Source organism: Rhinolophus hipposideros (assembly GCF_964194185.1).
Source record: "Rhinolophus hipposideros genome assembly, chromosome: 25".
In the NCBI taxonomy this organism is placed as follows: domain Eukaryota; kingdom Metazoa; phylum Chordata; class Mammalia; order Chiroptera; family Rhinolophidae; genus Rhinolophus; species Rhinolophus hipposideros.
Window position 1 is genome coordinate 3,585,074 of NC_138071.1, and position 13,238 is coordinate 3,598,311.

The following is a 13,238-nucleotide window of genomic DNA, read 5'->3' on the forward strand; positions in this document are numbered from 1 at the left end:
TAAGGTGTTTTCTGCTTTTGTCAAGTATCTTTATTTAAATATTAAGGGTGAGACGTGACCTTTAGCCTTGGAGATCCCTGTGACATGGCAATGGCCCAATGTATTAGCTGTCAATGGAGTGTTATGGCCTGACTCTCTCTAGGCCCCTATTTGTGGACAGTGTTATAATAACCCTTCCATTAGGCATCCCCAAGGCAAATAACCTCAGCTTTAACAGAGTCAGTTTAAAATTCCTTAGAGTAACATTAAGAGACTATCTGGTTTGTGTCAGTTTAAGATCAACTACTCCCTGCATAGATTCAATTCTGTAAATTTTAAGTAGCCACAGCTATTTAAAAATTATTTCATATATGCCTTCAGGTAAATATTAGACACATAGAATGTAGAAATAACCCCATTTAATTTCTTAACCAGCCTCTAGAGATGAACTAAATCTGAATGGGCTTGAGAATCTATTATTTTAAATGACTTTTTTTCATTTGTATACATAACATTTCTTTATGGAAATTTTACAAAATTGCTACTTATGGTATGAACAGGATTTGAGGACATAAAAAATGGAAAAAGACAAGATCCCATTTATTAGGAAGCAGGCGTATCGCCTTAACTGTGTGCTAGGGGTAAGTAATGGTTATAATACCAAAAGTACTTCATTTTTTTTTTTTTTTTGCATCTTACCCTGATTTTGTCTGCCTCTTATACTGTTTTACCTCCAGGTAAATAAATCTGGCTGTGCTCAAATTAAACACTTGCATTTGAATCAAAAATTATTACTTCTCTTATCTGTACCTACTCTTACCTGATTATTAGTAGGCTCAGGCTTTGTGAGAAAATCTGAGTCAATCAACATCTTTATTCTGCATAATATTAAGGTCAGGCTACTCTAAAATGCTTTGGAAAAGCATTGTTGTTATCCTGAATCTTAAAATAAACCACTAAATATAATATGAACATTTCAAATATTTAGTCATGAAGTGAATTTAGTGTCTCCTCTGAATCCAACTTTTGTGTTTGGGTGTCTGTGACTTCACTTGCTAAAATGCATTATCCAAATTAAAAAAAAAAATCATTGGTGATTGTAGATCGATTCTCAAGTGCAACTCTCATTGTTTTGTTTTCTTAGTTAAATACAACTTAATAGATTAGTTTGGTTTGGAAATTTTATTTTTTAAAACTAATGGAAAAGTGAACAATTGTTTATAGACAGGCTACAATGTATACATAGTTTGGAATAAGTATACACATCTTTCAATATACTTTCCATTCTTACAGTAAAAATCCAGGCAATTTTTAAAATAAATAATTTTTAGAAAAATAAATAATATGTTCACTACTTGTCTTATTGATATTACAATATAACTAATCATTGATTGAATTAATTTTTGTCCCACATCAGGCTAACTGCTACAGGAAAAATAAAGTGAAAGGATATCATGTGCTAAAACCTGAGTCCTCATAAACAACACTTACCTTTTGATTTACAGTGAAATCACAATTCTTCATTTCTTATTCCCCATGTCTCTGACGTTGCAAGACCACGGGGCAATGCATGTACTACGACATAATACAGGCTGTAATTTAAAGGGTTCTAGGGACGCTGTAAATCACAAGTCCTGCTGCAGCAGTTTATGAATGGCAGTAAAACACGAAGACTGGATTATATCATTGGAAGTATGTACCACATGCAGTTATTATTATTTGTAATTAGGGCTAAAGTATTACAATACACACATATGGAAATGTCATTTTTCTTGGTATTCTCAGGCTTTTACTCAAGAAGATGTGTTTTGGGATAAAATAAAATAAATCCAGGGTTGTAGAATATCTGTCATTCTTGAGAAAGCGTTTGTGTACTCTGAGAGTAGATCCTAATAGTCAGACAGGTCATATGTCCTGACAGGTCATATGTAACTCAGTTGCTAGAAGCACAAAAGACTATCTGGCTATGGGGCTACTGGCAAACTTGATAAGGCTGATTAGTACACAGTCAAAGACATATAGCAGCACAATGACTATAATATAGTACAGCACTCTAAAAATGAGTTGAAGAGCATAAAAGATTCATCAACCTGGTAGTGCTTTCTACAAGAAAATTCTAACTATTGATGAACTTATTTTCCCGATGGTTTTTGTAGACACATAGCCATTCTGAAGCCCTGAAATAATCTGTATTTAAAAGTTTCTTTTCTGGGAAGATAAAATAACAATGGCAGTTCTTTAACTATTCTGGGCATGTCTTTGAGGATGAAGAGGAATCTAGTCTTCTAGCCTATTTAGCTGTTTCTTCTCTGATTATGAGTAAATTGTCCTAGTGGATGTGTCTATGTGACTAAACCAGATGGACTGGGTTGGTACCAAATAGTTCTTCTGTCTGTTATTTTTTTCTCAAAGAAACTAAATTAACATGTGGGGGGATATAGAAAGCAATTTCAGAATATTCTAGGTAGATCTTTGAGTTCTTCAGATTTTCACAGATGAAGTCTATCCCAGTAATACTCTAAAATAGGCTAAGACTCAAGCATCTCCCACACTTCTCTCCCAGGCCATCAACCCCCAAGCTTACCCCTAGTTTCCCAAGAATCAAATAGCAAACTCCAGAATTATTCATCTAGATTATCACCTGTCAGAGCCATATCCTATCATTTTAGGCTTGTTGCTGCCATACTTCCCATTTTACAGAAGCAAATTTATTCCAATCTTATTCCTTTAGGACAAGGATAATAATTAATTGCCTAATAAACTATCTCTAGTCATTTGCAATGGCAGTGATTACTATATATAGATTATTTTCAAGTGACTTTCTGGGAGTAAGTCTAGAGTCAATTAATCCAAAAGATGAAACATGAAGACAAGTAGAATGGGCAGTTGATACTGTGGCAAAGCAGTCTAAACACTTAATTTGAATTGGTTGGGCATTCTAGTCCATTAATCATACACCCCCCCCACACACATATATGCTATACACATACATACCCACCTACACACAATATAAATATAAATGTATATATGTGTGGAAGTCATCTCCAAACCTTAATTACACTCAGATGAAAGAATTTTTATAAGCACTGATTTCCAGAGGTATATAATATTTCAGAAAACTCAAGGAAAACTTATAACACTATAATGTGACTAAGAGCAAGATTTCATGAATCAGACTACCTGGTTTCCAATTCTTGCTAACTCTGTGACTTTGGTCAAGTTACTTAACTTCTCCCTACCTAAGTTTCCTCATAAACTAATTGAGGAGATTTAGTAATTTAAGTCATATAAAGTACCCACAGTGATGACTAACAAGAGAAAAGCAAAATACGTATGTTTGTCATCAAGATAGTAAATTGTTCTTTAAGAAAGACAGCTTGGAAGGAGGTGAGTGAGATCTGAGATGGCAGATGAGATAAACACTGTGCCTGTGTCCTTCCATGAACACATTGAATTACAACGAAATTGTAAGACAATCAACCTGGAGAACGACCAGAAGTTTGGCCAAAGAGAAGTCCTGTGACTAGAATGTAAAGAAGCTACAACAAGACTGGTGGGAGGGGTGGAGACATGGATCGGGTCCCAAACCTCCCTGTGGTGGTTGAGAATCAGGAAGGCTATCTCAGCTGTGGAGGTTCCCCCCCAGAGGAGCGAGGGACCCCAGCCTCACACCAGGCTCCTCAGCCAAGAGTACCGGTGCCAAGAAGAAGATCCGCCACAACATCTGGCTGTGAAAAACAGTGGGGATTCTGACCATTGGATGAAATGGAAGGCAGCAGAAAACCCAGGCATCATGATAAATGGTCCACACACAGACTCACTTGCTTGCAGGCACTCACCTTGGGCTTCAGCGGAGGGATGGTGACTTGGAGGGTGTCAAAGATATAAGGGGATCAGACTGAGTCGTGTGGCTGTGGGTAGTGGACTAGAGGATGGTCGGCATTTTGCCTGTGTGAGGTCCTTCTCCTTTGCAGCCAGCAGGCACATACCAGAGTTCCTGTGTTGAGCCCGCCCCCACATGACCGAATCTGAATCTGATTGGCCTGATGAGCTCCACTCACTCCAACCTTCTGATTCACTGGGACCCCACCCCACTCAATTCCACCAATTGTAGAGGCACTTTCCAAGAGCAGCCAGCCCACCCATATTGTACTCTTGAAAAACTACACGAGTCTGGCAGGTGGGCAGTGACTAGCCCGGTATGCTCTGAGACTTTTGCTGAGCAGCTCCAGGCTCAGCACAGGCAGCAAACCAGAATTTGCATTAACTGGTAAGCACAACTCTTTCCAATCTAGTAACTTCCTGAGACCCTGCCTCACCCAACTTGCATAACACAGCGTCTTAACCTTATAGGAGCCAGCAAGTGGCAGCAGGCCTCAGGATGTCCTGGAATTTTATGGAGCTACCCCAGGCCAGGTACTGGTAGCAGATGTCCTCAGTCTGCAGCATGGCCTCTTTCATGCGACTCTAGGTTTAGCACAAGCAGCGAACAACCGTGGATAGCTTTGTATCTCTTACCACATAGTTCCTGTCTGGTCACAGGTAGTGGGTAACCTGGGCCTGTACCAGAGCCTCTCTCAAGAGGCCCCAGAACCAATATACTTGGAGGTTGGCTTCAGACCACAGCACAACACCGCCCAATTAGCCCCACTAGCGACACACACAAAGGGAGGTCTCAACAGGCACCAGAGCTCTCTGTGGCGAATCCCACTCAGTCAGGTAAGCAGCCCATAAGCAGTGGGTGTGCCAAAACCCCACAGCCAGTCAGCCTGAGGGTCAGTGCCACTCACAGATGTGACAACAGCAACCAAGGCTCAACTGTAACAGGAGAGCTTTCGGCTTTGTCAAAGTGGGTATGATTCAGGTAGGCATTACTCGAAGGCAGATCCATTACCTTAAAGGCATAATCCTTATTCCTAAGGGAATAGACTTTCTCAGCTAAGTGCCTCAGATGTCTACCAAGGACTTTACACTAAAACAAGGTCCAAGCTTTAATTTCTGTTGACCCTCTCTACTGTACGGAACAGATTGGAAAAAAACTCATTCATCACAATGTTTGTGTGAAGAATTTAGGAAGATCTTGGCTCAGTGGGGAATATTTAGCCGTAGATTGAGCATTGCTCCAGACTCTCAAAAACTATAAAGTAAGACTTAAAATGATCAAAGTGTTTCCAAGTAACTCAATTACATTCCAAAACAAACATCCAGATGAGAGAGCTAGGAAGTGGCTCTTTCGTACTTGAACCTTGAGATGACTGCAGCCTCTGCAGAAGCTCAGAGTCAAAAAATACTGCTAAATCACATCTGGATTCCTGACCCACAGAAGTTGTGGGATAACAAATGTTGTTTTAAACCATTAAGTTTTGGTGTAATTTGTAATGTAGCAATGGATTATTAGTACAGAGGGAACTTTCCACCATCTGAAAAAGGGTGTCTATGAAACACCTCTAGTAAACATATTAATAGTTAAATACTAACCTTTTCTCCTCAAAAGACCAGGAACATACAAGATTCCTAAACAATATACTCTCACAACTTACTCAGTTTCCACTGTGAGTTCTGGCCAATGAACCAGTAAGGCCAGAAAAAGAAATAAAAGGGATCCACATTGGAAAATGATAAGTAAAACTATCTTTATTCACAAGCAACATAATTATCTATCTAGAAAATCTAAGGAACTGTACAAAATAAGCTACTAATGAGATGACGAAGGTGTATGATACAAAACAAATTTACAAATATTATTATTTCTATACATTGGAAACAAAGATCAGAAGTTAAAAGGAAAAAAACCATTCACAATAGCATCAAAATATGAAATACTTGGGAATCAATATAACAAAATATGTGTAATATTTATATATTGAAAAATATAAAACTGAGAGAAATTAAAGGGGACCTAAATAAATGGAGACAATATCATTTTCATGAGTCCAAAGACTCAATATTGTTAACATGCCATTTCTCCAAAAATTGTTTTATAGATTCAAAACAATCCCAATGAAAATTTCAGCTTCCTATTTGCAAAAACTGACAAGCTGATTCTAAAATTCATATGGAAATGTAAAGGATCTTGAACAAAGAAAAAAGTTCTTCAACCTACATTGTGCTTTCAAGACATATTATAAAGGTACAGTAATACAGACCATGTGGTACTGATGTAAATTAATTGAAGAGGTCAGTGGAATAGAATAGAGAGTCTAGAAATGCACCTGCAAATATATGGACAATTTATTTTCAACAAGGTGCAAACACAAATCAGTGGAGGAAGGGTAGTATTTTCAAAAATGGTACTGGAAAAACTGGATATCTTTATGCATAAAATAAAAGGAAAGAAAAAACTAAACTAAACTGAAGAAAAGCAAACAAAAAAGACCTAAAGACAAATGCCCCCACCATTCCCCACAAATAGCAATAGATTGAACTTCCTTAGACCAATACAAACAATTTAGTAAAACTTACAGCAAACTTTATATTTATTGCTAAAAATGTATAAAAGTTCCCATTGCTAAAACATAGTTTTAAAAAGTTAAAACATAACTCTCATACAAACATAAAATAAACTTGTATCAAGGTCAATTGTATGACTACCAGACAAAAATTCATTTGCATTGCTATGGACAAGGATTGTTTGCTTTTCTCTAATACATGAATAATTTACATTGTAATTAATTCTCTGCCAGTTCACAAATACCCCTTCTGAGTTATAAAACCATTGAGTCAATAGAAAGTCAATCAAAGTTACAAGCAATGGAAAAGCACCCCATTTTCTCTTTTACATTTTTCCAATTTTGATACTTTTTCCTGAAAGTATAATTTTTATTGACACCACTGAAATCAAGTAGCCACCATCATTGCTACTTTAACATTGTACTAGTGATAGAAACCAACAAATAATACTTGTAACATGAGCTAAAAGACATAATCATTGCAAAGTAAAGAGAAAGGTTTTCAGAGATTGCCTATGTAGAAAATCCAAGAACATCTACAAATGCATTATTATAACTAATACACACACACACACACACACACACACACACACACAAAATCCAGCAAGATTTCTGGGTTAAATGTTGATATACAAAGATCATTTTCCTAGAATAACCAAGATAAAAAAGAGAAAAGACTCAAATTACTAAAATCAGTAACAAAAAAGAGAGAAGTAACCAACAATCTCATAAAAATAAAATGGATTATAAGGGAATACAATGAATAACTGGGAGCTAACAACACTCAGAAAACCTTAGAAAACCTAGACAAAATGGACATTTTCCTCAAAATACAAAAATCAATAACTCTCCCCTACCCCAAATGTAAGCATAGAAAATTTTTAATGTAAAAAACTGCATCTCTAATGGAGGAAAAATTTTAAGAATAGGTATAAATCTAAAAAAGATGTGTAAGATACTAGGAAAAAAGTACAAAATACTGTTAGGCACAAAAACTTGCCAAAAATAGAAAGGCTTGACATATTAAAGATATAAATTTCCCCAAATTAACATTTAAATTAAATGCAATTTTAATAAAAATATGTACATGATTCGGAGTTAGAAAACAGTTTTTCATATTCACGTGAAGACAGCAAAGAAAATCCTGAGGGAAGGGAGTAAGAACATACTCTCCTGTATGTTAATGCTTATTACAAAACTAGAGCAATAAAGCAGTGTGGAACTGGCAAACATATATTTAAGAGAAAAACAAAGTGGAAAAAACACAGAAAAAAATGCCCATGTACATATCATAACATGGTACATTCCAATCAATTTTGAAAGAAGAGATTACTTGATAAATGATACTAGGGTTAGTTAAATAAAAGAAAACTTTATCACTGCCTTATAATATATACAAGAATCAGCTTCAAATGTGTAAATTAAAATTTTAAACCATTATAAGATAATATATGGAATATCTTTAACAGGAGTACAAAAAGTTTCCAAGATAAGATATACAAAACACAACTCAGAAAGGATGATTGAAAAATTTGACTATGACCAAGTTGAAATTTGTTTTAAAGGAAGTATCATCAACAAAACTAAAAACAAACAAATAAACAAACAACAAAAAACCCAAACAAGCCACTGGCTACCAAAACAAATCTACAAAGGTATAACCAACAAAGAATTATCATCCCAAATATATTTAGAATCTTTATAATCCATTTAAAAATATCTTCAGATAACAAACAACACGACAGAAAGGCAAAGGATAGAAAGAAAGCCAAAGGGCCAAAAATATTTTTTTAATTTATTCTTAGTAGTAGTCAGTGAAACGTGAAATAAGGCAAACTAATAACATTTTATCCCATAAAACTGAAAAAAAACCCATAATAAAACATGATAAAACCTAGTGTTGTTGATGTGTGGTCACAGGGAATGATCAAATGCTTCAACTACAGATATAAAGTAATTCTTCTACTTGGGAGGGCATTACCCCATATTCTATAAATTCTATAAATTTATAGAATGTATATATATATTCTATAAATATATATATATACATATATATATTTTATAAATATATTTATATTTTATAAATATATCTCTATATTATATATATATATATGTGTATGTAAATCTCCTAGAGAAAAAGGTCCACATGTTTACTAGGCTGTATACTAGGAGACACACATATGGATAGATTCATTCATCTTCTCTAAAAGTAAAAATGTGAAGTCTTTCAATGGGGGATATTAAAACAAATCAGTTACATCTTCACAATATATTCTTATGAAGCCATTGTAACAATGTAGAAGACTTCTATGAGAACAAGATATCTCCAACACAGTAAGCGAAAAAAGTAAACTATAACGTGATCTTATTTTTTGCAAATACCGATCGTATACATGGTATGTGCAGAGTCACACATGACACAGCTGCATACACGTGCATGAATACACACACACCAACAGACTTGATGAAGGTAGGATAAAAGTACTAAGAGAAATCTTTCTTTACGTGGTGGGAATATGAGTGTTCAGACCTACATTTTATTGTGTATATTTTGACTAATACATCATATTTGTATGTTATTTTAGAAGTCAGGACTAATGTATAATTGCATATTTCTCTTTTCATATATTGTTTATATTATTTTTTATATATTTAGCTATTAACTCTTTTTAAAAATGATAAACTCTAACTTCCTTTAAAAAACACAATAAATAATTTACTAAAAACGTTAAGAAACTGCTGACAGTGCTTTGGAGTAGCGGCACCTGTCGTAGACTCAGGGCAAGAGCCACTTCCTCAGAAACCCTCTCTGATCCCCTGTGCAGTTCCCCGGGCATCGAGTGTGATCCCGTGTGCAGTCGTGGGTCTGCTGCTTCCTCTTCTCCACCAACGAGTTCTTTAAGGATGGAAACTCTCCTGATTTTTGTTTGTTTGTTTGTTTTTGTTTTTTTTTATTTCTGTCAACCACGATGGAATTCAAATATCAGGCACCTGGCAGGAAATCATGAGATGTTTGATGAACGAATAAATGGAAGAAGCTATATTTTCACAGTGATCCTGTTCATGTTTCATTCAGAATTTATTGTATGTCTGTGACTATCGAGTGAGCAACTTTTTAAATGGCATACATCAAGTTATTTTCACCAATAGGAGAAAGAATCTACTCAGATTAAGGGGGGATGCAAAAAAGAAGTGCGACCAAGTTCTGCTGTGTTTTACAAGGAGGAAGAACAGTGTCTGTGACCCCTAATTTTCTCAAGCACGGTCTCAAGTCCAAGTCATGGACACGGAGATCTCACTCAATATGCGAAGCATTCTGAGATGCCCGCGAAGAGCTGGAACGGAGGGTCCCCGGCTCGCGCGCTCCCACCTTAAACACCAACACGGGGGTCCCCGCTCTGCAGCTCCGCAGGTGAGCGGGGCGCACACTCGGACGTCTGTCACAAGGCCAGTTTCCTCTATTCTGGTGCGCGTATTAGCTGTTTGCACCTGCCAGTCACAGAGTTTCCCACCCAAAGTGGCTGAGACATTGGAGGAGACGTGTGAACCGCAGAACTTACAACGACACGTGACAGGGCAGTAGTGCGCGGGACTCCGCTCGCTCTCCAGTAGTGTTTCTCTGCAATCTCAGGCCTCCTCCTTCCCCACATGTGCCAACTTTCCTGCCAGGTGGCGAGATGGCCGCCAGCATTAACAGGTCCCACATGCGCCCTGTTCACAAACATGGAGACATGGCAAGCAAATCACTTTGCAAAACTATAAACAAAGATCCGGAGCTTCCTGAGCTTTACCATCCTTAAACGAATTGTGTTGCCCAGGAAAAGCCAGGAACCAGTTGTGCTCCTGGGTTGCCTGAATCAGTCCCGACTGCAAGAACCCACGCTTGGAAGTTCCACCAGATGGACACACCTGCCTCCCACGGAGGAGCGTGGGACTCCACCCTGCAGAAGGCATTCGATGCTGCTGCCAGCACTCAAGGGTTTTGGGTATCCTTTTGACATACTTGTGGTAAGTGCCTTCTGACACTCTTGGGTCATCACTTACAACCTACTGGTAATAATCTAGTCTTCATACATTTGGGGAATACACAGTATACTATTGCCGGCTATGTATGGCCATAATTCTAGCCCACAAGTAAATCCTAACAGACATGTCCTCTTATGACACCAGTTTGGAAGATTAAGCTGTGCCAGGAAGAGATACAGGTGCTATCTGCAGAACTAGAAAATTCCACCTGTTTCTACAGTGACATCTTCTAATAATTCTTCCTGTTTCTCTACAGGACAGCATACTGCCCTTTCTGTTCCTCAGGCAGATGAAGTTGTTTCCACAGTGAGACTTTCTAAACACTTGTTGTCCCTTCTGCCTGGCCTGGTCCTTTGTGCAGCTTGTACATTTATAGCTCTGGGATCCCTGTCAAATGTCATCTAGTCCGTGATGCTGTCACCAAGCACGTGTTCAAATCACACATCTCCACCCTCGTCACTGTCTTATTATCATCCTTTGTTCTCTTCATAGGACTAATAGTACTTCAGAGCATTATATCATCTTTTTAAAATAATTTTTACTATTATTCCCTATTTAAATCTAAGCTAATGCTGGCTGGGTCTTGATCTTATTTACTACAATGTCTTCATGTCTATGATAATTGCTCACAAAGTACCAACATTACCTTTAGTGATAAAAAGGGCAAATAACTTAGAATGAGAAGCTATGATCTGAGTTATGTTATCTAAGGCCAGTCATTCATCACTTTTATGCTGAGATTTTGTATACACACAATGTATAAATGAACTATTGTGTGGGAAAGCACCTTGAAAATGGTATAATCCTACACACTTTAAATTCTTTCTGTAATAAGGAAATTGTTTGATGAATGAATTAGATGAATGGATAGATAGACAGGAAGAAATGCTGGGATGTATAAAAGAAACTATAATAGTATGCCACCAAATATATTACCTGAAAATTAAATAAATACATACACGGTGTGATCACAAAATACAGTAAATGCTGCTGCCAAGTGCCATCCAAGGGAAAGGCAGAGATCTTTAATGCTAAAGCAGTGCGTCAAACCTTAGTAACGTGTATGACAACTTTCAACTTGTTCAGTACAGTCAGTCAGGTGTGAGAGAAGGTGTGTTTTAAAGTGTGCTGTAAATCATCCTCCATCATGACATCACTCCATGTCACACATCGCTTCTGGTACAGCAATTTCTGTCACATAAAAACATTACGGTGTGTCCTCATCCACCTTATTCACTGGATCTGGCACCGTGCGACTTCTGGCTCTTCCCCAAAGTCAAACTGATTCAGGACATCGAGGCAGCCATGACAGCACAACTAAAGACACTCGCGGAAGAGGACTTCCAGAGCTGCTTCAGAGAGTGGCAAGAATGATGGGATAAGTGTGTTCAAAGCAACAGGGAGTATTTTGAGGGCGATAAATGGCAATGTGTTTTTTACTGTAATATATATTTTTTTTAATTTAAACATTCACCATGTTTTTTTTTATCACACCTCATATTTGTTAGGAAACAACTATAGAGAGAAGCACCTTGATTTTCATAATAGTTACTCTAGCTATATATAGTAGGTGCTATCTAAACACACGTAAGGATTGTGCTAAATTCTTTATGCACATTCTCTCATTTCATCCCCACTAACAATATGGTGCTTATTAAGTTCGTTCACGTTTTACACCTGAGGAAACTGATGCACAGAGAGGTTAAGTGAATCCTCAAGGTTATGCAGCCCTTAAACTGCAGAGCGGAGACTTTAACTTTGTCTGATTGCAAATACTGTGAGGCTTTCAAATATTACAACTATCTCAAAAACTTTATTAGAATCTAATCTGAAAGTCTTTAAGACCTTTTGCATTTTCTTATTTGCTAAATGAATATGATCTATCTGGAAAAATACCACAGTGAGTGGGGTTACTTCAAAAGAGTGGCTAATAACAATAGGCTCTAGAGCAGGGGTGTCCAAACTGCGGCCCACAGGCCAACTGCGGTCCGCAATCCATTGTTAATTGGCCCGCAGCAAATTCCAAAAATATATTTAGTTTACTTAAATAAACCAGGTGAGGCAATGCGTACTTCACCTCGAATGAGTGGCCCAGCTGTTTGTGTATTTTACCACATATGGCCCTTGGTAAAAAACGTTGAAAAAAGTTTGGACACCCCTGCTCTAGAGTGAAGAATACAATTTGAAAAGCAAAAAATGTCATTCAAAACTTCAACTTTCTTCCTTTCCTTTTTATGAGTAATCAAAAAAAAAAAATCCAGAATTCTTACACTGAGGTGATTTATCTTCATCCTCTTCTTTTTCATCCTGTTCTTTCTTCTCCCCCTTTTTACTTCCTTTCCTGTTTTTCTTCTTTTGTTTTCTTTCTCCCTCCTCTTTTACTCATTTTATTCTTAACCCCTGTATCATTCTTTTTCTGTTTTTGCCTTTTCTGAGACCCCACTTTTCTCCTGGTTTTGAATACCAAATCTACTACAAGCAGTTTGCATCTCCTTGATGCTCTCTTCAGTAGTCTACAAAACAATCACTATTCCACTGTACCCTCTAATAAACTGCATTATTACCCACACCATTCTAAACTAGATGATTTTCAAGCCCCAGTCTATACAGGTCTTATGATTTTTCTCATCTTTAAGGTGTAAAATCTTGAACTAATTCTTTACTGTGTACTCCTTCATCTACTGACAAATTCTAAGGACTATTCTTCCCATAAACCTTTGTTGAAGAAATAAATGTATTGCAAACACTATATCAGCTACTTTTGTAGCTAGAAAGGGGTCTTAC